Genomic DNA, 27,474 nt, shown 5'->3' on the forward strand with positions numbered 1-27,474 from the left:
AATCTTGGATCTACTCTAATTTAATTTTTTTAAGTAAATCATTTGCAAACTCCAGCACTCTAACCAGTACAAGTAACAAATTACCCATGAGGAGCCTCAGAGGCTACAGATGACAGAGCTGTGTTGCAACACCTTGGCAAGGATCTTTGTACTACAGCCTTGGTTCTCAAACTGCAGAGTGCATCAGAATCACCTGGGGGCTGTGTTAAAACACAGATCTCTAGGCCCCACCCCTAGTGAGTTTCAGTTTCAGTGGGTTTAGGGAGGGGCCCAAGAATGTGCATTTGCAACACGCTCCCAGGTGATAGGGATGCAGCTGCTCTGGCTGGGGGACAGCACTTTGGGAATTACAACTGTACAGCAGTTCCTTAATGCTCCCGATCAGGATTACCTGGAAACTTTGTTAAAAACACTAAGCCTCACCCTCAGCCCCAGACTCCTGAGATGGACTCTCTAGGAAGGAAAGTCAGGAATCTGTATTTTTAATAAACTCCCCAGGGGATTCAAATCATCCAGCTCTGGACTACTTCAGCCTGAGAAGAGGGGCTTGCCTTTTAGATCTGGGCCTGAGGTCTTGAACCTTTGCCTGCCTCTGGGCACACGGACTCTCCCTGCTAGAGGCCCCTTCAAAGTGCAGGCAGGCTGAAGACACGTGAATGCCTCCTCCAATAACTTGTCCAGTAATTGGTATATTGATTGCTAATGTCATCATGTTTTAGTATATATAAACCCCTCACTCCATTACACAGCCTCCAACAATCCAAAAAGTCATTGTTTATTCATTGCGACTCCCAAACTGGCCCTTGTCAGCTCCTGCTGGAGGGCTTGCTGATAAAAATCAGCAGATGATTGGACGCACACATTCTTAACATGACTGACCCATGACATCTCAGAGGGCAGCTCGAGAGCCTGTCATTACAGTACAATACATTTCTTTCTTCCTTCTTATCTAGCCCAGATGACTTCGAGATTTTTATTAACTCATTAATGACTGAAGATGTCATTAGAACCAGTGGGAAGGGTTATTTTTTCTCTCTCTCTCTTTTTTTTTTTTTTTAAGTGGGAATAAGTGTGCAATTTGCTGGAAAAGTGGGAGGGGTTCATTGATGAAACAGCTAAGACAAACCTAAGTGGAGAGACCCTTGGACTTTATTAGAATCTGAAATCTGATTGACGGGTCCTGGACCTGAAAATCTGCAGACAGAAATACCAAGTTGTTTCAGAAACATGTTGGGAAGAATGGAACAATTTGATCAAGGAAATAGCGACCCATAAAATTCAGTAATTTTTATTGTGTTGTGGACCCAATCTTTCCAACATAACAGCTAAACAAACAAACAAAAATGTCAGAGTAAAGCTACTGAAACCTCTAAATGTTTCTTAACCTACACATTCATTAAATCATATCTTGTTTCTGCGTGCCTTTAATTTTCACATCTGCAAAATTGCTTTTAGAAATCAAATTAGATCTTTTGAAGGCACTTAAATTGCAACAACCTTATTTTTTTATATACTCTTGGGTTTCAGCCTTTTCATCTGGGTTGTGTGTCCAATTAATGGGATATCTCAAGGAAGCACTAATCATTTTGTAAACTTAAGAATATGAAAAGCAAGCAGACTATTTTCATTATAACTGATTGGATTGAGAATAAGCTACAGAGGAAATGTTCAATAATTATGATAACTTTTTTAGAGGAGATCACAACAAAATGTCAGTCACAGAAGGTGCTTTTCATTGCGACAAAGGCTTTGAAGTCCAGTTTCAGTAGATTCCTCTTCGGGGTTCAGCCTCAGGCATGTCAGAAGGCTGCTCTGAGAGTGGGTTTTACACTGATTTTTATCAGCCCCAGATAATTCACTTGGCAAAGAAAACATCTATTACTAGATGTATCTCATATGTTACTGAATGTTTACTAAATTTTACTACTGTCAAAACACATTGTAAATGAACAGACCCTCATAAGAACGAGGGAAATCTATTCCCCAGAAGAGAAAATGGTTGTCTGAGGACCTACAAAGATTTTTGCTCAAGGAAATTAATGCCAGTAAACTATGACCAAGATTTAAATATGCTTTAAGCCAAGTTTTATGCTTAAATCACCTAATTACATCTTTCCTTCTTTATTTGCCTGGTGGAGAATTATATTCATTATATGTTATGGTAAACAGAATAATTAGTTAATATTTACAGATTAATTAAATACAATCATTTTATCTAATTCAGTAATAACGGTGCTGAATTTTATTTTTTGCACTTCTGAACGTGATGCCAAACACCCAGATGAAACCTACGAGGAGAAAAGAGTCAAAAATCCAGATGTTATTAAAGATCCAGATGTATGGTATCAAGTAAACAGAACATCAAGGATTTTTACTTTTTTTTTCCATTTTCATCCAGATGTTTGGTGTCATATAGACAAAGTCTTAATCTGTTCAGTCACAATCACAGCGTTATTTAATATCATTTGCCAATATTTCACTCCCTTCTTCACAAAATGATCTCTAAAAATCCTATGTAATTCATTCACGAGGAAAACAGGGGTATTTTCTTCAGAAACAAAAATATAATGCCCAGTGGATTCATAAGACAAGATCACCATCCAGGATGGTGCCCAAGTCTTTATATTGAAAAACATTTCATATCTGCATTTTTAAATGATGAAAGTTAATTCAACTTAAATGGTTGGAATATGGCAACTTAATTTTAACTGACATGCACATGGGAATTTCAGTCCTAGTAAGTAGCTTTGGAGAATAACAGGCTCTCAAGTGTAAATGATGGTCACCTTTTCAATGGGATCCTTTCCCAATTCATTCACTTATCATCAAATCCTAAAAGAGATTACCTGCCATTTTAAGAATAATTTCTGCTCTGCAACTTTGGGTACCTTAAAGCACTGACCCAGGGACTTAAGAACTTGATGCTGAGCCCCAGCATCTCGTTTTTCTGCGTGACCTTGAGCCAGTCACTTCACGTCTGAGCCCCAATTTTCTCTTCCTTAAAAAAAAAAACATTAAATAATAGACCTCATTCTAGTGAACCCAAAGATCTGAAAACAAGAACTCGGGGAGGGCAAAATCCTTTATGAATATAAAATTATCAGTAATACACAGACTATTTTATTATGAGTTTTACATATCATTATTACATGAATAGTATTACTATGTAAAAGTGTCATTACTATTAAAATGAAATCCAAGAGGGAACAGTAGAGACAGTCATGCTAACAAGACCTGGTCAGCTATTTACTGTTTACAAATTAAATACAGGAATGACTATAATCCCTGGATGTGCAAAGCAATACCAGATTCTACTTCCTTGTGCTGCCGTGTTTCACCACAGTGAATCCGATAAATAGTTTGAGTGCTACTCTTTTCATGGTACTAAACGGACTAATCGTAAGGCACACTGTATCTCTGATTACAATAGGACACTTCTGCCAACCTAGGACCCTATGCTTGGCTGACTGGTGGACTTAATTTTGACAGACAAATGCACCCTCCTCCCCGCTGGCCAATGGCAAAGACTCAAGCCTTTGCATAGAGCAAATTGTTGCTGCTGAATATTCAAACAGATCTCATGGTTTCCATCATGGGAGATTGCTTCCACTTTTTTTTTTCTATTAGTAAAATGTACATCCTAGGAAGTTATCATTAAAGAACAAGCTTTCTGCTAACATTCCTCTGCACAGTATAAGAGGGTTTCTAAGTGAGAAATCAACTCATGCACTTGTAAAACGCTAAGCACTAAAAATCTCTGAAACACTTTAGTCTTACACTTTTCTGTAATGGTGCCGAGATTTTGGGAAGAGACATAGAAACTTCTGAGTTGTGCATTTAAGATAGTAAAAGATTCTGGAAGTACAACAAAGGGAATAAAATAAATGAAAGGAAGATAACTTCGATAATTTTAAATTTAAAAAAAAATCTGCAGTGTCAAGATGCTACAGTCAAAAAAACGAAAACAAAAACAAAAACTCACGCATCAAGAAATTTCTTTCAAAGTTTAGCCCAACTCTTTGCCAATTATATGACTATAGAGAAGACGGGATGAATAATCAAGTTTTAGTTCTTCAACTTTGAAGGCACAAATCACTCATTAGCATGTTGCTCTGTTTGATGCAACTTATTTTGAAGAGCCAGAAATCAATACAAAAGGAAACAATAATAATAAAAGGAAAGATTTCTACTGTCATAATAGGGAAAGGTGTGTGAGCTGGAAGAAAGTACAGTACAGAAGCCCATGACAAGTCATGATAAATGGGTAGTTATAAAATTCATGTTTAGGCAGCACCAGGCCGCGGATAATGCCATTCGTCATGGCAACACGAGGCCGCTAATGAGCCCTCATTGCATATTCATGTTTGTGGCGTTTCTTCCCTCCCATCCTGAACTAGTGCCTGCAAATATCTCCACCTCAAGCTGACGCTCAGCTTCGGTCTTCTTCTTCTCTCTCTCTTTTTTTTTTTTTTATTTGTTATGTTGCAGCAATTACACTGTAAAAGTGCTGCCCAAGATTGATTGCTCTGATCTGTAGTTCAATTGTAAATTAGAATACACATCCCCCCAGGGACACACGGCCCCTATTTGTGATTAAGAAAAAAGCCCCATAATAGACTAATAGCTAAAGTTCTCTCTCTTTTACTTTCAGGCAATTAGCTTGATGAAATGGCCCCTTTTTGTGTACCCTGGAAGTGTAAACCGATATCATAATGAAGTATATGATGTTTATTCTATTATTTTCACCTTGCTGGATATGCAGGAATGCATAAGTAATGGCTGCTTTGTCTAGTACGTTTACTGATTCACAAGTAAACTATTTCTTAAAGATGCAGTGTATGCTTTCTGAGGCTTGAGTTAAGCAACTCCTAACTGTGGATTAACCTTCCATGCAAATGTCTACTGCAGGGGAGGAAAACGAATCCCCCAGGTTGGGGGAGAGCATGATGCTGATATTCAAGAGGCCTCTAGCCACTGGGGCAGCTCTGGGATGGATGTGGTGACAAAGTGCAAGTGCCAGCACTCAGGATCAGTGAAGACATCAGGGTACTTTGGAAAAGTGTCCTATAGTGATTTTAGGCCCAAAGAGACTCCAACTGACTACAGTGTATCCTTCATCTCCCCCAGTGACTTGTGGAAGACCAACTCACTCTCGGCTGTAGGGTGGCTGAAGCACGTCCTACACAATGGTTATACAGTCTTTTTTTTATTATCATTATTGGATTGCACCCTTGCGGCCACCCCCCGGCAAAAAATAACTCTTGCCAAAACGTTGGCAAGAAAATATTCTTCAGCTTCCTACATGAACCAGCTGACACAGAGCCAGTGAATCCACTTGCAGTTGGTGCATTATCAAAGCTATTTGTGTTCTTCCTATGCAATATTTTAATATTTGTTTTGTTTTCATCCACGAGGATCTCAAAATTAGAGTAAAAAAAAGGGTGTCCTACATGACAAGATAGAAAAAATATAGAAAAGAAGAAATAGAAGAAAAAAAAAGAAAAACAAAAATCTATCTTGCTCTAAAGCATTTTATGGTGGGTAACTTACCAAGATGTTAATTGCTGTTTCAGTTCTACATTCCAATTGCCCGCTGTTCATCCATAACCCAGTTTGTTTCACCCCTCAAACCCTTCCTGGGTTTGTGTTGTCTCAACAAATCCATCCTTCTCTTCTTTAATATGAATCCAATTTGAGTTTCTAGAAAATATAGGGAAATCATTTTCATGGCAAAGGATCTCAATAATTTTTAATGCTGAGTTTGATGTGCACCTTTACATGTCTTATATTTTGAAACTAATATGTGAGATAGTTGTTTGTCACATATAAAATGTGCTTGCCTTTCCCCCAGTTACTTAGCTCCTTATTGATTAAATAAAACATTTTGGGGAAAGTTTGTTACTATATTCTGGAAAGTAATTCTATTGTTACATAATTTCTAAAAATACTGCAAAGTGAGTTACCAAGAAATATTTCATGAAAATTCACTTTATGCCTTCTTTTCTAAAAATCAAAAGTTTTTATCAATATTTGGGGGGCTGACTTTCTCTTTAATTTGTACAACATTGAACTGCCTTCTAAACTATAAACCTGCAACACAATAAGTGTAAATTTTCACTGCTCTCAGAAACTTTTGAATGTCTAGCCATATTGCCATATTTGAAATATGCTATTTTCAATTTTCAAATGATATTGAGCTTGCGTAGGGCCTCTCCATTCACTTACATAACCTGTCACATTTTTAAGTATACTTTTTCTGGAATAACAATGCCTCCTATTTACAAGGTGCTTTATAATGTTTAAAGTTTTTTCAAATAGATTGCCTTATATAAATAATTCTATGAGATAAATGAGCCAAATAACCTTATTATTACCACAAAGTTAGTGGGGGAAAGATTATGACTCAGAGAGGTTATGCGACTTGCCCAGAGTCACAGGTTAGTAAGTGCCAAGTTGATCCTTGTCCCTAGGTCTTTAACTCCAAAACATGAGCTCTTTCTGGTACACAAAGCTGCCTCTTCACTAGGTATACATTCCAGAAGCAGCAGCTCACCAAAATCTCACAGCTCTTAACATAAACAAGATCTGTGATCTTTATTTATACATGGGCAAGATTAACAAATGAGTTTAAAGACACATATGTGCACACACACACACAAGCCCTTCTTGATAAAAACACCCAGGAAAAAAGGTAATGAAATTCACACTGCTGCTGGGCATGGTGGTTCACCCCTGTAATCCCAGCACTTTGGGAGGCCAAGGCGGGTGGATCATGAGGTCAGAAGTTCGAGACCAGCCTGGCCAAGGTGGTAAAACCCTGTCTCTACCAAAAAATACAAAAATTAGCTGGGCATGGTGGCACATGCCTGTAATCCCAGCTACTCGAGAGGCTGAGGCAGGAGAATCGCTTGAACCTGGGAGGTGGAGGTTACAGTGAACCGAGATCGTGCCATTGCACTCCAGCCCGGGCGACAGAGCGAGACTCCGTCTCAAACAAACAAACAAACAAACAAAAAACAGAAATTCACACTGCATTGTTACCTACCAAACAAAATTTAAGTAATGTACGTTAGATTATAAACATATGCTTAGACTGGGTACATACCAGGCACAAAATTGAAGCAATTATCTACATAATTCAAATTCAAAGGATGGGGGATTACCACTCTTCTCACAGTCCATTAATTGGTTTTGTATGTCCAGAGATTTGGTTGAGCCTTTTCACCAAACATCTCTTCAGGCCTTTGCACTGCTATTCCCTCAGCCCACTCTTACACCATGTCACCTATGTCCATCTGAGTAACTCAATCCTGACCACCAATCTAGATTCAGCTCAAAGATCACTTCTCCCTGGAGACAGTCCCTGACTTCTATCAATCCCTTTATCCCTGTTCCAAATACCTCTTTGGTTTGCTCTCCACTAAGGAGCCTCCTTCATCCCAGTTTTGAAGCCAATGAAGACAGGATTCTTGAAGCCAATGAAGACAGGATTCTTGAAGCCAGTGAACACAGGATTTGGATCTAGAATTCAGCAGATATAAACATTTTAAAGGGTGTGCTGGACCTGTCTGCCAAGGTACCTCCCATGCTCAAGACCCTCTGTGTACCAAAGAGCCATGTTCAAAGCCCCGGGATTAGAAAAGCAGCTCTAGGCTATTCTTTGCAAAGCAATGGCCACCATTTCAGTCAGCAGTGGGCAACTAACCCACGGTTTCCCCATTGTTGGAGTAGCCTTGAGATAACGACTTCACCAAATAAAACACCTAGAGCAGAAACCACTGAAGTAGACAAAATCATGTCAGCCACGATTTTTTTTTTTTTTTTTTTTTTGAGACGGAGTTTCGCTCTTGTCCCCCAAGCTGGAGTGCAATGGTGCTATCTTGGCTCCCTGCAACCTCCACCTGCTGGGTTCAAGCAATTCTCCTGCCTCACCTGCCTCAGCCTCCCAAGTAGCTGGGATTATAGGCATGTGCCACCACACCTGGCTAATTTCTAATTTTGTATTTTTAGTAGAGATGGGTTTTCTCCATGTTGGTCAGGCTGGTCTCACAATCCCAACCTCAGGTGATCCGCCCACCTCAGCCTCCCAAATTACTGGGATTACAGGCATGAGCCACCACACCCAGCCCAGCCATGATTTTTATGAGAAATGATGGCTGCCTGAACTTGAGAAAGAAATGACTCCAGAAATGATCCCAAAACACTGTATAGATACTTCCAAATCTCAGGTGTAGCATTACCTAAACATAGGAGAAATAAAGGTATATGTTACTATTTCTTTCATTTATTCATGTTTTCATTTATTCAATAATTCATTCAACAAATACTTATTGAGCCTTCAGGAGATAATCATAAAAATGACATCATTCTGGCCCTCATGGAACTTACAGTTTAATGGGAGAGATAAATATTATATAATCACACCAATGAATAGAAAATTGCATACAATAATAAATACACAAAGTAAAAGTAAGAATAAAGTGGAACTTACAGTGAAGGCTTCATATAAACAAGTGCTTCAGTATAGAAGGTCTTGCAATAGAAGCCTGAAGAATGAGGTTATAGATAAAAGTATCAGGAAAAATGAAAACATTTCCAAAAACATGTGGAAAGGTCCAGGAGTAGGAAACAGCTTGGAAGTTAAAGAAATAATAAACACGCCAGCATGCTTGGACCACTAGGACCTGGAGATAAAGCAGAATGTGATGAGACATAGATGAGCAGAGCTACATCACATAGGGCCTTGTAGACCACATGCTTAGGTAGGAATTTTGGATGCCACCTTAAGTCTAGTGTAAAGCAATTGAGGGGTTCTAAGCAGGAAAGGCCAATAATAAGACCCACAGCAGCTTAGAGGGTGATAGTGTTCTCTCATTTTGAATAAGAAACCTCAATTTTTTAGGAATGAAAAAGACAACTGTTACATTTTTCCAACACCAACTAACCAACCATGCTCTAGGAAAACACTTCACCTTCACTGGGGGAAAGCAAACCCCTCTTCACCCCATGTCTTATGTGAGCCCAGCACCAGGCCTGCCAGCATTGAATGGAGAAGATCTGACACCAAGTATGATATCAAAGAGCTTTTTTTTTTTTTTTTGAGACAGAGGCTCACTCTGTCACCCAGGCTGGAGTGCAGTGGTCACCGCAGCCTTTATCCCCTGGGCTCAACTGATCCTCCCACCTCAGCTTCCCAAGTAGCTGGGACCACAGGTGCACACCACCATGCCCAGCTAATTTTTGTATTTTTTGTAGAGAGGGGGTTTCACCGTGTCACCCAAGCTGGTCTCAAACTCCTGAGCTCAAGCCATCCTCCCACCTAGGCCTCCCACAGTGCTGAGATTACAGGCATTAGCCACCACGTCCGGCCTTCAAAGAGCTTTTGAATGAGTTCTGAGAAACATTGACTGCTCTTGTGATAGCAAGCCATCTGCTAAAATGCGATAGCACAACTAGAAGATGCTTTATGGGGTCTGCATGAAAAATAGTCAGAGATTGGTTCAAAGAACCCATAAAGTAGTCATGCTCAGCATCTTGAGATGCTGGCCTTGACCTCATGACACACCCCTGAGTCACTTTCCTATACCCACTGATCTGGTTAGGACCCACCCACGCCAAAGCACAGCTCCCTGTTAGAGCACGTTGCTGTCATCGCTCATTAATGGTCTTATCTCCTGCACTCAGCAGTGAGCTCCACAGAACAGGAAGAGCATGCATCTTATTCACCCAATGCCTAATGCCTGGTACAGTACAGGGCACTTTTAGGTGCTTAGTCATGTTGGTGTGTTTCATTTGTGTTATGGTATGCAGCTATGTGTTGTAATTGTTGATTTGAATTTCTATCTCCTCCTGTGAGTTCTTCGTGAGTATAATCCATGCCTCCATCTTTGAATCTCCAGTTTATCAAAGAGGCTGGCTCATAGTTGGCACTTGATTAGGATTGATTAATTGATTAGTTAATTAACATATGGATAAAGCAATTAGGTATAAAGGACCTTCCTAAATGCAACCAGCTCTACTTCTCTTTTAGTCAATCACAAGAGGCATAAAACCACATTGTCTGAGAATCTTGCATATTATCAATATTCATTGGTGAGAGATGCTTTCTTAACGCTGGTGTTTCATGCATTTCTACATGTTATTATACACCCCAGAAAAGAGTGCATGTAAAACTGCTGAAGCCTGAATAAAGCCTCTAACTGAGTTAACAATATTGAATCAATTTCCTAATGTTTAGAATGTGCTGTGGTTATGTGATATGCTGTCTTTGGGGAAAGCTGGGTGAAGGGTACAAGGGATCTCTCTGAATTATTTTTACAACTTCAGTGAGTCTTATATTATTTCAAAATAAAATGTGATAATTTTTAAACACTTTCTGATTTTTATGTTTATACTTTTACATATACTTGTGTATATTTCTATAATATCTAAAATGTAGTTGAAATGTCATAAATAATAATTAAATGATGTTATCATATATTACACTAGCATACAGGAAAGAAAATGCCCTAATTTGGGGCATTATTCTTTTTGTCTGGCTAGGTTGGCATTTAAAATATGCTAGGAGAGGAAGGAGATGCATTACTTTTGCCTGATTCAAGCATATTTTCGAAATGATGTTTTCATAAACAAAGTGCCAACAGCTATGATCTTATCTTCTCTCTTCTTTTTATCCTAATTCAGGTCAATAACAAGTATTTCTGCTCTCTTCTGCAGATTCTAGGTTTTGGAAGAGAGGATGCAATTATGAGCAACGGGGAACTGTTAGTGAAAAATTCACCAAGAAGTCAGAGAGTGCCTTTAAACTTCTTTCTACCCAGTGTTGTCCTATTAAGAAAATAATGTCAGTTTCAGAGAGTGATGTTTTAAATAAATAAGGCTAGCGTTTACAGTAGCGCTGGAGTTTTAAATTACATGTTCAAGATCCCACTGTTGGTTACGTGGATAACAATGTAGGTCATCACATCTAAACTCTGAAACATGGTAGGCAATTCTTCCACTACCTGAGCAATCTGAAAGCCACCAACAAAAAGATCCATACGGCAGATTAAGGTAAAATTTCAATATGTCTTAAACTGCTTAAACATGTAAGTTCAACCCCCCAAAAAAAAAACTCTTTTAGCATAAAGAGCTGCAGTTTCCAATCCTATTCAATTAATTAGTTTCCTGTAGTCAATCAAATGAAAATTCTGAAATAGCCTGTAGATGTCATAAACCTAAAGTCAAATTCAAAGATGAATGACATTCTCCCATACGCTTCCTTCTTTTTCTGGAAACTGCAATCTCATTAGTAGGTACATCTAAGAAGTATACCTGCCCAGAAGTCCCTGTAGTTTTGTGATAACCTATGTAAAATAAGTTCAGCTCAAGGTATGGCATGGTAGCTTCATCCTACAGACCCACCGGTTTATCCTGGAGAGGTTCTGAAAGACACAGTAAAATAACCAGGTGCAGGAAAAGAGTGCCTCTCTGCTTGCTAAAGCTCATTAGAGAAGGGCATCCACTTTACTCCTTCAGGATAATATCCATGAGCCGTAAAAATAGAGTTTTACTTAGTAAAGGAAGGGGAGAATAAATGCAAGAATGTTCTTAGGATCTGGCATATTGAATCATGAATCAAAGAAGAAACTATAATTACCTCTCATTCTAACGAACAGAGAAATTTCTTCCACACGATCTTTTGTGTGGCAAGAATAAAGCTTCATTCCAAAGAAAATCCAGTTAAAATATCCCAAAAAGAAATAAAATACAAGATCCTGCAGCTCTTTAATGCTTGCTACTGGCCAAATCCTGCAATTAGAATCAGTCACTTTAAGTGCTGAAGTCGAACAATGCTAATAGATCACTTTATAAAGTGAGCAGTTTTTTAAAGTTGTATTTAATTTTCCATCATTACAGTACCGAATGCCAGTTGTGTCTGTCCATTCTGATATAGGTTCTTAAGTCTCCAAAGGGTACAGACTACTGCTTGCCTAGGCATTGCTTAACTCTGGCTTTAATTCTCAGAGGCCTGAATTAGAGCTGTATAATGGAATGTATTTCAACTTTTTCCCTAAATGTGTTTATTTTTATTTTCAAACCAAATGATGAAAGCTCCTTTTTATTTCATAATTATTTTATTTCAAAAAGTAGAAATTGAGGTGAGGTGTGTATGTCTGAATGTGTGCATGCACACGCACACGTATGTGTGGTTTTCTTTAAGAAAATGAAATGAACCAGAAAACAAGCCCTTAGCAGTAACCTAAGAAATGAAACAAAATCATTTACAACACATGGGATTGTTGCAGGATATGTCAAGATTAGATGGTTTTAAGGGAGCTATCCTGAATGTGGAAGCAATTATAATGAAATTCATGACTCATTAGCAAACATTCCATATTGTGTTTCTCATTTCTGGGTCAATGTTACTAGGAAATATAGACTTAAGATTTAGATGTTTCGTTGACTTCAATGCCAGATTATAGATAGTTGGGTTGTACAATGACATAAAGCAAAGACTCCAGGGTTTTGAAGTTCTTCACTTCTCAGATGTAGGCAATTTGGTCTTAAGATACCTATGAGCAAAGTAACTTCAAAAATGTATTGGTAAGAATTAAGTTGGTGATAGAAGGGTTGTCTGTAAATGTAAAGAATTACCTGGTGCAAATGCATACTGGTGGATGTCGGTGGGGATTTTGCCTGCACACTGCTTGGTATGCAAAATGGCTGGTGAACTCAAGTACCCAATACTGTATGTAATGGGAACCAGATGTCTAACAGAGAGAGAAAAATATTTTATAGCAATAAATGTGACATTGACTCTTAAAGGGTTTGTTGTTTTTAAACAACTTCCCAGTCTTACTTTCCCTCATATTTTAATGTAGTTTAAAGTAGATTGTGTAAGGAAATTATTTTCATATTTTAAAAGAAAGAGTATTTAACTTGCCACTAACTTATAAAATGCAGACATAAGGAGAAATGATCTGAATAAGATAATTTTGGAATTCATTCATTTACCAAAGCTCTATGCTCAGCAATGTAAAAAATAAAAAAATATATTAGGGCAAATAAAGCATAATTCCTCCTGCCATTAAGGAGCTCAAAACATACTAGATGTGATAAGATGCACACAGCTGGTTAGGGACATGGCACAAGCAAGCCCTAGGAAAGACGCCCAGAGTGCTCCGAGAATTCCAAGAAGGAAAAGAAAAGGCGATGCGATGACCAGCAGGTTCCATGAAGGAGGGTCCCACTGGTCCATCCTGTATCCTGTTCAACATCTCCCCCATCCACCCCCTCCTCTTCACAGCACTAGGCCACCTTGGTGAAGGCCCTCCTGCTCTCTGGCCAATGCAGGGGTCTCCAGTAGTTCGGCAGCTTTGGTCTCTCAGTGTCCCCACAGTCACACTCCACGCAACCCTGACTTTGCTGCCAGGGTAGTTGTTCAGAAGCACTAATCCAGCTGGGAAGTGGGGTGCCCCAATGATTAGATTGCAAGCTCTGTAATGAAGCTTGGGGTTCACTTCCTGCTTTGATGTTTATTGGTTGTGACCTTGGAGAAGTCACTTAACCGATCTCCCTCGATCTGCTTTTTCGCCTCTGTAATAGCACATGTATTATATGCTGGGAGTCAGGATTTCATGAGCTGCTGCCCACCATGTGCTTTCCACAGCATCAGCATGGAGTCGGGGCACTGTTGGAAACTCTTTTAGCTGTTATCTGATCAATCATCCAAACTAGTTTGTTTGTTTGTTTGTTTGTTTGAGACAGAGTCTCACTCTGTTGCCCAGGCTGGAGTGCAGTGGTGCGATCTCGGCTCACTGCAACCTCCGCCTCCCAGATTCAAGCAATTCTTCTGCCTCAGCCTCCCTCACAGCTGGAACTACAGGTGCCCACCACCATGCTCAGATAATGTTTGTATTTTTAGTAGAGAAGGTGTTTTGCCATGTTGGCCAGGCTGGTCTCAAACTCCTGACCTCAAGTGATCCACCAACCTTAGCCTCCCAAAGTGCTAGGATTACAGGCATGAACCACCACACCAGGCCCAATCTAGTTTTCACAGAGCAAAATCCAAAGCCTCTATTTTGGTATGCCAGACTGCTCATGAGCTGGCACTTGCATACTTCTCCAATTCTTTCTCTTGATCCCTTCCGTTAAATACTCAACTTTCTTGCTATCCTTGTCAGCTTGTCTTCGTCCAAGCAGGCCTTCTGTGCTCAAGCCCCATGCCTCTGCACATGCTGTTGCCTCTGCCTTAGGTGCTCCACCTCCCTTCTACCTCTCTACATTGCAAATTTCTGCTTACCCTGCAGGTCTCCCCTCTAGCAGATCTTTCTGATCTTCCCTGATATCCTGTGAAAGAATAAGAGCCTTCTTCCACTAGGCCATGCTCTTAAACTCACAGGGCCCACACAAATAGCATAAATAAATGAAGCAGTACAGGATAAAACTGTAAGGAGTAGTGGGGACTATAGTTAAAAAGGAGAACTCATTTCTTTCTTTTTTTTTTTTCTTTTTTTTTTTTTTTTGAGATGGAATCTCATTCTGTCACCCAGGCTGGAGTGCAGTGGCGCAATCTTGGCTCACTACAACCACTTCCTCTTCGGCTTCCCAGATTCAAGGGATTCCCCTGCCTCAGCCTCCTGAGTAGCTGGGATTGTAGGCGCCTGCCACCACGCCTGACTGATTTTTGTATTTTAAGTAGAGACTGGGATTCACTATTTTGGCCAGGCTGGTTTTGAACTCCGAACCTCAAGTGATCTGCCCACCTTGGCCTCCCAAAGTGTTAGGATTACAGGCATGAACCATCATGCCCAGCAGGAGAACTCATTTCATTCTCTGGCTAAAAGATCAGCCATCCCTCACTGTTACCATGGTGGAATAGGGGCTAATTATTGTCAATTCTTTCATTTTTTCAAAGTAAGACAGAAATCTGTATTTTTACCTAAAATCTCCAGTGTTCATTGTTGGTAACTAAAAAGAAAAATCAAATACTATGACTTTAGAACAACTAAAACCCCCTGGGGACCAAGTGGCTAACTGCATGCAGACCTTGGCTCATGGAATGCCTTATTCTGGGATTTCCTTGCAGGTGCACACCACCAATCTGGCAAATTTAACTTTGCCCTCTAATTGTTTGCACATCTACTTCCCCAACAAACTATGCTCTTGAGGATAAGGATCATGTAGGGTTACCTTTGTCTTTCCAAGGTGCCTAGCACAGTGGGTGGCTCAAAGAAGTGTCTCACTAAATTTCATATTGATATTTTCCGGAGCCTTGAAGCCAGGGAAGGGTCTGCCAATGGCAGGTCATTCCAGGCACATCAAAAGATAAAGATATTCCAAATGTCTCTGTTTCTAGAAAGGAAAGATTTTACAGATACTGTAAGACTTAGTCTACATTTGACTTCCTCAGGACCATCTGGAACTCTTCCTATGATGGCTGCAAAGTCCACTCCACCATTAGCAACACTCCAGCCAGCTCTCAAAATATAAACCTAATCCATAAATCTAGGCTATAAATAAACTTAATCTATACCTGACATGTAAGTGAATAGCTAAATGAATTAATTAACTTTACCCCGAAGAGTCTCAACTCAAATGTCAGATGTGACGTTTTAATTTTGTTGGAAAGTGAACATAGACCACATCCTGGACCCAGAAAGAAACATGTTTTCTCTAAATCTGAGGCCAAGAAGACAATGGATAAGGCTAGGGTGGTGGGTAACACTGAAGATTCAGCCATCCTAGTATATGTTTTTTGTTTGTTTGTTTGTTTGTTTTGTTTTTGAGACAGAGTCTTGCTCTGTCGCCCAGTCTGGAGTGCAGTGGTGTGATCTTGGCTCACTGCAACCTCCGCCTCCCGAGTTCCAGCGATTCTCCTGCCTCAGCCTCCTGAGTAGCTGGGATTACAGGCGCCCGCCACCACGCCCAGCTAATTTTTGTATTTTTAGTAGAGACAGGGTTTCACCATCTTGGCCAGGCTGGTCTCGAACTCCTGACCTTGTGATCTGCCTGCCTTGGCCTCCCAAAGTGCTGGGATTACAGGCATGAGCCACCACGCCCAGCCCCTAGTGCATGTTTTAAAAAAGAAATTTATGTCCATAATCTTTGATCCAATCATGCAACTTGGCATTTTTCTCAAAGAATAATCATGTGCAAATATTTGACTGTAAGGATGTTCACTGCCATTCTGTTTATAGTGTTGAAAATGGAGGCCGGGTATGGTGTCTCATGCTCGTAATCCCAGCACTTTGGGAGGCTGAGGCAGTCGGATCACCTGAGGGTAGGAGTTCGAGACCAGCCTGACCAACGTGGTGAAATCTCATGTCTACTAAAAACACAAAAGAGGCAGGAGAATTGCTTGAATCCAGGAGGCAGAGGTTGCAGTGAACTGAGATCGCACCATTGCACTCCAGCCTAGGCAACAAGAGCAAAACGAAGAAGAGGAAGAAGAAAGAAGAAGAAGAAGAAAGAAGAGGAAGAAGAGGAGGAGGAGGAGGAGGAGGAGGAGGAGGAGGAGGAGGAGAAAGAAGAAGAAGAAGAATAAAGAGGCAGGGGAGGACGAGGAAAATAGAAGGGTTGTTACAGGAGCAGTAACAGAGTACTGGTTTCATGATTATAAATAACGAGAGGTGAAATCTACTGCACCCTCACTTATATGACAGAAAATGTGCTGTGAGCTTTAAGAATCATTACATCATTTAACCTTATTGTTGTGCCTATCTTACAGAGGAGGGAACTGAGGCATAGGATGTCTAAATAATTTGCCCAAATCACATAGCCAACAAGTGTCAGGGCAGGGCATTTGAACTCAGTACTCTTTAACACCAGAGCTCAAGCTTCTCCCACAAATTGCACTTCTCCCATAAATATTGAGACATCCACAATAGTCACTGTGCAGCCATGAAAATTATAATCTAGGAGGACATATGATGACTCAGAAAAAAACGATGCTGTATTTTTCAGTGAACAAAGCCTGTGCCTGTCATTCTGCACATGCATTGTTAGATGAAAATATCAGAATCCCATAGACACTGCTCCATTAAAGACGAATATTAGGTAAGGATGCAAGGCAATTCCACAAAATTCCCTGCAGGGATCAGTGCCAGGATACAAGGAGTCTCTGCCCCTAGAACTCCGCCATCTCTTCCTCTGCTTCTCACTGTCTCCTCTACTCATCTCTTGCAAACCACCTTCTCCACTAAAGCTTTAGCTTTCGAGGTACAAATTCTAATCCCGTGTTGATATGGCTTGGCTGTGTCCCAACCCAAATCTCACCTTCAATTGTAATAATCCCCATGTGTCAAGGGAGGGGCCAGGTGGAGATAAGTGAATCATAGGGGCAGTCTCCCCCATACTGTTTTCCTGATAGTGAATAAGTCTCATGAGTTCTGATGATTTTATAAAGGGGGCTTCCCCTGCACAAACTCTCTTGCCTGCTGCCATGTAAGACATGCCTTTGCTTCCCCCTTACCTTCTGCCATAATTGTGAGGCCTCACCAGCCATATGGAACTGTGAGTCCATTAAACCTCTTTCCTTGACAGATTACCCAGTCTCGGGTATGTCTTTATTAGCAGCATGAGAACAGACTAATACATATGCCAATGTGCTATTATAGCACCAGTCCTGCATGCAATCTAATTTAATCCCAGGGAAAGAGCAGGGACTAGCCCAGCTGGGCCAGATGTCCACACCTGTTCCAATCAGCTGGGGCCAGGGAATAGAGTTCTGTAGAACTGGTTCAGTAAAATAGGAAGTAGCTCAGATGAAAGCACTGACCATCTAAGTGGTAAGGCTACTTTTTTTGGATATAAAAACCATAATTAGAAAGAAAAAAAGATGAGAAAGGCCCACATCAAGTTAACAATGTTTCTGTCTACAGTATTTGTTTTCTTATTTTTGCTTGTCTGTGTGTTCTAAGTTTTCTAAAGTGGACATATATCACTTTATACTAAGAGGATAAAAGAGACCCAACCTACATGGGGATTAAAAATGAATGTCCCCTGGCGAGGCACAGTGGCTCATGCCTGTAATCCCAGCATGTCAGGAGGCCAAGGCAGGCATCCACTTGAGGCCAGGAGTTTGAGACCAGCTTGGCCAACATGACTAAAAATGTTTATACTTTTAGTAGAAAAAACACAAAATTTTTAGAATTTAGTAGAATAATACAAGAATTTTTTGTAGAAAAATTTAGTAGAAAAATACAAAATTTTTCCACTAAAAATACAAAAATTAGCTGGCTGTCATGGCACAAGCCAGTAATCCCAGCTACTCAGGAGGCTGAGGCACAAGAATCACTTGAACCCGGGAGGCATAGGTTGCAATAAGCCAAGATTGCACCACTGCACTCCAATTGGGGCAACAGAGCAAGACTCCATCAAAACAAAACAAAACAAAACAGAAACAACGAATGTCCCAAGTGGGTGCTATTAGGAGACTAAAGGCTCAAATCAAGATTAAAAGTAATTTCAGTGATGATGGAGTATAGTAAATGCTTACCAAAGAAAGGTTAGCAGCTGAACAGCAAACTCCATCTGGCAGCCCTTGGATTGGAGCAAGCTTCATCATGAAGATCTCAAAGCTGTATCTGGTGGAGATGCCGGGCATTGTGGCACCAGGACCCACTGTCCCATGACACTGTGCTGGACAACTGGCTCCTGGGATAAGACAAGTCAGAGCAGAGAAGGGCGTGAGTCACGTGGAATATAAGATAGGATTTGAGGAGGCAAGAGACAGTGGCCATAAAGAAGGAAAACAAGATGAATATGTATATTTCAAGCAGTTGACTGAGGAATGAGACAAGGGCAGAGAGAAGTTCACTGGTCTGAAAAATGGCAATGGAGTAGCAAGTATGTAGGGAAGGAGAAGGGGAGGTGAATCTTTTCTTTTTTTTCTTTTTAATTTATTGCTCTTTCACCAGGCTGGAGTGCAGTGGCATGGTCTCAGCTCACTGCAACCTCTGCGTCCTGGGTTCAAGCGATTCTCCTGCCTCAGCCTCCCGAGGAGCTGGGATTACAGATACCCGTGACCACACCCAGCTAATTTTTTGTATTTTTAGTAGCAACGGGATTTCACCCTGTTAGCCAGCATGGTCTCGAATCTCCCGACCGTGTGATTCGCCCGACTCGGCCTCCCAAAGTACTGGGATTACAGGTGTGAGCCACCTCGCCTGGCCTGAATCTTTTTCATGCACAGAAAGGATAAAGTCACAGCAGAAGAACAAAAAAGGCAAGGTTTTTGGACCATTGCAGAACGATGTAATTGAAGTAAAGTACAGTTGGTCATACCAAGGCAGGGCAGAGGAGGATAAATCAATCATTGAGCACAGACATAGGAGTTTGAATAAGGCGAGTAAGCACCCCCACTTCAGAGTGAGGGAACCCCGGCCACTGCCGTCCTATTTGCCTTCAACGCTCTCCAAATACAAATACTTCTTCCGAAGTACACTCTGCCTGTGACCTACATGAATGCGAGTGTTCATCTTGTATCCCACTTGGTACACGTTCTTCTATCACCTCAATCACCTGGTGAATGGGTATTTATTTTATTACTTTTCACAGAATACTTAATTGACTTTGATAGCTCCAACGAGATTGGAGATTGGAAGCTCCTGGAGATTGAGAGGCTGGGAGTAGCTGACACCATGATTGGACACTTTAGCAGTTTTAAAACATGTCCACGAGTTCTTTAACACTCCTCACATCCAGAGGAGGTATCTAAATGTTCTGCCCTTGAATCTGAGCTGACCTTAGCGATTGGTGGAAAATAGAAAATGTCACTTGGTAGGTCAAAAAGGATAATTCGGGCCGGGTGCAGTGTCTCACACCTGTAATGACAGCACTTTGGGAGGCCGAGGCAGGCAGATCACTTGAGGTCAGGGGTTTGAGACAAGCCTGGGAAACATGTTGAAACCCCATCTCTCCTAAAAATACAAAAATTAGCCAGGTACGGTGGCAGGTGCCTGTAATCCCAGCTACTCTGGAGGCTGAGGCAAGAAAATCGCTTGAACCTGGGAGGTGGAGGTTGCAGTGAGCTGAGATCACGCCACTGCACTCCAGCCTGGGTGACAGAGTGAGACTCCAACTCAAGAAAAAAAATAAAATAAAATAGAGGATCGTTCAGCCTCAACCTTACTCTCTTGGGACACTCATCTTCGGAGTACTGAGTGGCCATGTGAGAAGTGCAAGGATGAGATGCTGTGAGGAAGCTCGGATTACATGGAGTGACCCCATGCAGGGGTTCCAGTTGACAGCCCCAGCTGAGGTCGCAGCTATGGCCAGCATCAACCAGCAGACATGAGAGTGAGGCAGCCTCAGTGATGACTCCAGCCTTGGCCACCGCCAGACCTCATTATTCTCAAGAAAGACTATGTGGGAACCACCCAGCTGATCCCAGTCAACACTGAAAACAATGACAGATCATCATAACTTGATTTTTGTGGTTTTAAGTTAATAAATTTCAGGGTGATCTGTCATGCAGAAATAGATAACTGGATTAGATATAGTTGGTTCTCAATAAGTTTCTATTAAATTTCATCCAATAGCAGATAAGAGAAGGCAACATTGTCTCTTGATCTTTTTCTCCCCTTTTGTCTAACTCCTTGCTATTTTGTTCCTTGGTCAGTCTCTCCCTATATCCTCTGTCTCTCTCTCACTTTTTTTTTCCTCTCTCTCTCTACAAATTCAGAATTCTCCCGTTTTTGTGTGGCCATGGAAGCTGGAGAAAACAGAACTTCCATCCAGATAGCCAGGGCTCTCTCTATATCTATAAAAGGCCTCTGTTTTCTCGCTTTTGGCATAAAGAAACTCAATTCCTTTGTTTTTAACTGCTCCCATTTCTCTGTTCTGTACTGACTTTATTCCTGCTTCCTGAATGATCTTTGAGTCTTCTGTGTACTTTTTAGGTTGTAAAACAAAGAACAAGACACCCTACCCCAGTGATGATCTTGGCTATAACATTACCCTCATCTGGAAAGCGCTGTTATTTTTGGCCACCTTCGGATCTTCGTGTAGCTGTTCCACCCCTCTGCTGCAGGAGCTCCGACTCACTTCCCCAGGCAGTCTAGGGGGTCTGCAGACAGCAGCTGCATCAGGAGCTTGAGTGGGAAGACAGCAAGCCGGGTGGTCAGAAGAATCTCTGTGAGGATGCGGCTTCAAATGAAGCAGTGTGGGCGGGAATGCATGAACCCTGTGGCCTGGAGGCTGCCTGGCTCGCCTTACCCAGAGAGGGAGTGACTCATAGAATGGTCGCTGAGCAGCTGATAAAGTATGGAGGCTGAGGGAGACCCAGAAGCTGGACCGGAAATCTTCCCCCACCCCCAGTGTGAAAGGACGTCTATTCCATCTGCGTTGCCCCTCAGAGGTGGCCTGACCACTGCCTGAGAGTGTCACCCTGGGGCAAGCCTAGGTGGGCACGCGTCGACTGCTTCACACCCTTGCTCAAACACACAGGATCGTGCATGAGCACAGAGCTGCTTGGCAGAAAGAGGAAGAAGCCAGCCCCCAGGAATGGCAAACATGTTGCGAAAAGGACCGCGTGCAGGGTTGGCCGGGTGCACTAGGAGCAGGCCAGGCAATATCATCTCAGGTCAAGGAGAGAGCCCCATGGCCAAAAATAGCCGCCCTTCCCAGTTGCCACAGTGTCTAAAATTATACCATTGGAGATTTATTCCTTTGCGCACCTCACCTTTGCTGGGGGCGGGTCCAGGGAGGACCCACGAAATGTCTTCACATTAAGGTGCAAAAGGCCTGGCAGCTCCACAGAGTTATCTGGGGGCGGGAAAGGAGGGAGGTGTTGAAAGGGCAGGAACAAGGAGAGGAAGTGCTGGGAAGGGACAGCGCTGGGCAGCTTCTCCTATTTCAGAGTTTTACCCTGAAGGAGCCTAGCTGGCAGCTACATCGTAAAACTGAGGCCTAAGCAATTTGCCAGTAAATTTGAACCATGCATGTAAACAATTCTAATAATTTATTCCTTGAAATGTTTCCTATAATATATTATTATGCAGAGCTGCACATGCTCTATTTCAAATTGCCTAAACGGAAAACAAACCGTACATTAAGGGACAATGAAAAAGAATAACAAGAGGCAACATGAGGAAACAGTGTACGCATATGCCGGTCAGGTTGGAACACAGAGGGAAGCTGAAGGCAGCCAGGCAGCCCATTGCAATCAAAGGCTTGGTTTCTGGGGCAAGATTCCTTCGGAAATTCAGGCAAGGACTGTCTTTTTACGTAGAAGTTTGGATAACTTGACCCCAGAAGATTAAGCAGTAAACAAAATAAAAGCAAACAATCACTATTCGAAAGCCACATCCAGTCCACTGCATCAATACACAACAGCTCCATTGTAAAAGTTCCTAAGACGTAGATAAGAATTTCAGAAAGGTAAGTCTACCCTGCTTAAGCCGCCTCTGGGACAGAAAGCTAAGTCCCATGGATGCCCTGGTGGGCTTTAGGCAGGGGCAGGGATAAAGTAGGGAATGGAAGGAAGCAGAACATGAGGAAGGGAGAGAGGAAAGAATGAAAGAGCAGAGCCTGACACTGGGAACAGCTGGTTCCCTCAAGAATAACCACACCTCTACACCATTTGGCAGTTTAAAAAGAACTTCCACATTAACTTTGCCTTCAAACTCCAACTCCCGTGAAGGAAGGAAGTTTACTCTCATTTTTATAAAGGAGGGTTCTTTGGATGAGAGCAATTAGGTAACTTGCCCAAGGCCACACAGCTGGTAAGCTGGGGACCATGGTCAGGTCTTGAAACCCAGTCTAACTAACTACAGCCCCTGCTTTGTTTATTCCCACAGTGTTGGGAGTTACAGAACACGGGGATTCAAGAAATGATCCTCCTGAATCTACTAAGTAAATTCCTGGTGATTTTAGTAACTAAGGCTTTCCTTCTCAACCTTCATTCATTTAGGCACTCAACAAATAATGATTGAGCCTCAACAACTACTGGGCATTGTTTCGGAGCTGGAGTTCACCTTCATGGAGATTTCACATGGGGGCTTCTTGACAGCTGATGGCAACTGTCCCCTTTTCAGAGAGCCACTCCCTGACTGTGCAATGCAAATCGGCTCCAGCCACTCTTTCAATCTTCCCATAATACTTAATACCATCTGAAACCACGAGGTTCATAGATTTATTCACTATATTACTGCTTAGCTCCTTCTCTAGAAAAGTAAGTCCTTCAGAAAAATGACCCAGTCTTACTTGAAGCTGACTCTCCAAAATTAGAACAGTTCCTGCACATAATAGATACTCAATAAATATTTGTCCAATAAATGACATTGAATGCCAAGGAAAGCTTTTTACCAGGCCTACTATGTTCACAAAATAGTGTGAGACTACTTACATAAATCATTTCATTAAATCAAGATTATATATGCCAAAATAGAAAATATATGAAGAAAATAGGGTTTTAATATTAGTGAAGAAACTGCTTGGAAGAAATAAGGGCCAATTTGAAATGCTTCTCTCCTGTGCCACTTAATGCAAAAACAAGGGCTATTCTGTGACATTAAAAAGCAACAAATTTAAAACCAAGAAAAGGAAATACTTTTTAAAGCAGCGTATAATCTATCTGTGGAATTCAGTGCCACAGGATATTATTGAGGCAAATAGTCTAGCAAGATTCAAGAAAGGATTAGACATTTATATGAATAGGAATAATATTGGCAGTTACACTAACTAAGTTAAAAAGTTACAAGGCATGTCCGTCCTGGGCTCCAGGGCATAGCTGTTCACCAGCTGGAGTGAGGAAGGAATTTCCCCCTGGGATGGAGCATTGCAGAACTGGCCAGATGCACGATGGCTCGTATTTTTGCCGTCTTCTGTAACATAGGCAGGGACCACTGCCAAGGGGAAGTTTCTAGAGTAGATGGACCAATGACCTCTAAACATGGTGTTTCTGTCTTCTCCTTGAACAGTCCTGAATAGGAGATGGAGGTTGCGTGTAAAGTCTTTTGGGATTCATACCTGAGAATTTTTAAATTTCAGAAAACAGAAATTGACAGGTAAAAATAACTTCCCTCTTCCTAAAGAGGAAAATATTACATGGAATGAAATCATGCCCTGCCTGTAATCTTATTAGCAGCACAGCCAATAGTGCCAGGAGGCTGCCTGAGTGCTTCCAAACCTCAACGCTTCGGAGTATTTGTAGAATCTCATACAAGGACATCATCTACCCATGTTTTACATCCATCTATCCACTGTGCCTTATGCGCATGTGCTTAACGCAGGTGTTTAACGAAAATGCATTTCTGCAGATGTGAACAAAGCCTCTCATAATGCTGTCCACTCACCTAGCGAAGCTTCTCTCTTTATTACAGAGTCAATTACACTGCCAGGGACAACCTTTGATTCTTGGTGATGTATGCCATGCATTCTTTTCATTCCAACATGAAAAATCCAAAAGGTAGTTGTTAGCTACACAACCAAATACAAGTGTTCACAATGCTGTGGTATCATATTAATGAAAACATTGAAACTAAATTATGCTTTATACTTGCTTACTTTACCGACCTCAGTTTTCCAGGTGTAGACAACACTCTGAAGAAACTGTATCAGTATTTAAATTATTAGAGATACAGGCCAGGTGCGGTGGCTCATGCCTGGAATCCTAGCACTTTGGGAGGCCCAGGCAGGTGGACCACTTGAGGTCAGGAATTCAAGATGACCAGCCTGGCCAGTATAGTGAAATCTCCGTCTCTACTAAAAATACAAAAATTAGCTGGGCATGATGGTGTGTGGCTGTAGTCCCAGATACTCTGGAGGCTGAGGAAGGAGAATGGCTTGATCCTGGGAGGCAGAGGTTGCAGTAAGCCAAGATCGTACCACTACACTCCAGCCTGCGTGACAGAGCGAGACTCTGTCTCCAAAAAACAACAACAAAAAAATTATTAGAGAAAGGAAAGTCCTTTCTCTGAGGTATAAAGAACATTCTGGAAGCCAAAACAGGGAAATTTTAGTTTAAATCTTAAACCAGCAATAAACCTAAAATTTTCAAAGTTTCCTTAAAAAAAAAGATAAAATTAAAATATTGAATTTTAAATGTTGAATAATGTTAATATACGTGTTTTTCTGGAGAGAGAGAAAGAGAAACCATAGATTCTATTAATATCTTCAGCTACGTTGTCACACAATATAAGTTAAGAAAGTTAAGAAACACTAATCTAGGTCCCAGTCCAAAAGAAAATTCTCACCTAAGTCTGGACAAAGTCCTTTCAAAGTCCTTTGCAACTACATGTAAGACTTGTTCCCTTGAACTCCTTAAATTAGCAGAATAATATCAATTAGATTCTTTTGGTCAAAAATCACTCATATAGGGTCTAATTCCCATCCAGAGGAAAAAAAACCTTAAAACATTTAAGTGTCGAAGGCTACCTGTCATTTTATTAACTGGTTGCAAATACGCTTTTTTAGTTTTGGCCGTTTTCTCAGTCTAAGCTTTCCTATTTTTTCGTGTGGTTATTATAAGAGAAGAGCTTATCTGATTTTTGTTTGCTGGTGTGGGTTTTTTTTTTTTTTTTTTTGGTTGTTAATGTTTGCTTTTTACTTATAACCACATATTATGAGGAATGATAAGGTATTACAAATTAATAGTGTAAGCTCTGTAATCAATTAGGATGGGTTGAAATCTCACACTAGACTCCAAATAAACCAATTAGTCTCCCCAGGCCTCTCTTTTTTAATCTGTAAATTGGAGATATAATAATATCTACCACACAAAGTCTGTGTACAAAATAAATGAGACAATGACTATAAAACATGTGGCATTGTGCTTGTTGTATATTAAGTGGACAATAAATATTACCTATTAGTATGACTATGTATATTTTGCCTATGTATTTATAAGCATTAAGAGTGCATATCCTGTTTCCTTATTATCACATAGTTCTCATACATTTTTATGGGCCCTTGATGCACACTGCAAATGAATTTCCAAAAGGGTTTTGCTAATATATCCTATCACAGCAATATGACAGTGTCAGTTTTACCACTCCTTGGTTAAAAATGGGAATTATTATTAACCAGGAATTTTAAAAAAAGGACCAAAAAAAAAAAAAAGCCAGGGAAAAAAGGAAGGCAAGAAAGAAAAGATAACTTAAATTTTTTTTAAATGTGTACATGTAAGCTTTTGTGTTTCTGTATCTAGGAAAAGAAATCTGTGAATGTTCAAATTTCCATTCGACGTCAGCCAGTTTCTTTCCAAACACTTCTCAAAGTGTCACACATCATGTTTCAAAAAGCCTCGTCCTACAGTCACACACCTTGTAGTTTTCCGGCTGAGGGACTCACAGAAGGGAACCGTGGCTTCCTGGTTCTCTGCCAAATGTCCAGTGGTCTCACGAAGTCCAGAGATTCAACTGCCTGCCACCCTTGTGAAGATGTTGCATACAGGACGATTCCCAGAGGAACCGGGACCTGGTGAGGCCAATATACAGATATTTTCTTGTAAGGTAGGATAAGGCAGAATGACACAGCCCGCATCTGACCACAAGTCATGGGAGGTGTAACGCAAGGTGGCTTATCACCTGAGCTCTGAAAGGGATAATCGGGGAGGAAGAGTTGGTTTGTGCAGCTTTTCAAGAGACTTAAATAATACCTGGTTTTGTGGAAAGAGAAGGAACAAAAGAAAAGAAAGCAAGAGCCCGGGCACGATGGCTCACACCTGTAATCCCAGCACTTTGGGAGGCCAGGGCAGGCAGATCACGAGGTCAGGAGTTCAAGATCAGCCCGGCCAACATGGTGAAACCCTGTCTCTACTAAAAATACAAAAAATTAGCCGGGCGTGGTGGTGGGTGCCTGTAACTCCAGCTACTTGGGAGGATGAGGCAGGAGAATTGCTTTAACTAGGGAGGCGGAGGTTGCAATGAGCCGAGATCGCACCACTGCACTCCAGCCTGGATGACAGAGCAAGACTCCCTCCGTCTAAAAAAAAGAAGAAGAAGAAAAAAATAAAAAGAAAAAGAAAAAGAAAGCCAGAAAACACTTTAGGTGTGGGTACTGGATTTACTGCATGTCAGAGTGGGGAGACTGACAGTGTTGACTTGGAAATATTCTAATTTTAGGCAACCAAATGGAGCCTTTTCCTCACCTTCTCCACACCAATGTCTGGCTGGCCCCCTCTTTCTTTTAAAACAGTTCCTGAGGAGGCCCCAAAATTCATTTGATGTCTGTATGAGCACAGTTCTAATAAGAAAACTGTGACCTCCCTGTTTTTTGGGGTTTTTTGTTGTTGTTGTTGTTGTTTGTTTTTTTAAGATGGAGTTTCCCTCTGTTGCCCAGGCTGGAGTTCAGTGGCATGATCTCGGCTCACTGCAACCTCCGCCTCTTGGGTGCAGGCAATTCTGCCTCAGTCTCCCAAGTAGCTGGGACTACAGGCGCGCACCACCACCACGCCCAGCTAATTTTTTGTATTTTTAGTAGAGATGGGGTTTCACCATGTTGGCCAGGATGGTCTCGATCTCTTGACCTCATGATCCACCCGCCTCA

At 41.3% G+C, this 27,474-nt stretch overlaps 1 long non-coding RNA gene across 19 annotated transcripts in view; it reads right to left on the reverse strand.

Moving 5' to 3' along the window:
* LOC129050214 (uncharacterized) overlaps nucleotides 1–27,474 on the reverse strand; it is a 200,457-nt gene that overhangs the window by 137,203 nt on the left and 35,780 nt on the right. For 5 of the 19 annotated variants that reach the window (XR_010137267.1, XR_010137264.1, XR_010137261.1 and 2 more), the window contains 6 exons: nucleotides 26,250–26,403; nucleotides 21,668–21,750; nucleotides 20,944–21,077; nucleotides 18,482–18,639; nucleotides 7,402–7,521; nucleotides 5,551–5,700 (listed from right to left, as the gene is read on the reverse strand). This is a non-coding gene — a long non-coding RNA (uncharacterized LOC129050214). Of the gene's footprint in view, nucleotides 1–1,017; nucleotides 2,289–4,428; nucleotides 5,447–5,550; nucleotides 5,701–7,401; nucleotides 8,241–8,491; nucleotides 8,685–18,481; nucleotides 18,640–20,943; nucleotides 21,078–21,667; nucleotides 21,751–24,281; nucleotides 24,365–26,249; nucleotides 26,404–27,474 lie in introns of those variants that run through there. The other 14 variants (XR_010137262.1, XR_008513800.2, XR_008513809.2 and 11 more) reach the window with 8 other exon arrangements.

This window comes from Pongo abelii, chromosome 16, assembly GCF_028885655.2.
Source record: "Pongo abelii isolate AG06213 chromosome 16, NHGRI_mPonAbe1-v2.0_pri, whole genome shotgun sequence".
NCBI classification, from domain to species: domain Eukaryota; kingdom Metazoa; phylum Chordata; class Mammalia; order Primates; family Hominidae; genus Pongo; species Pongo abelii.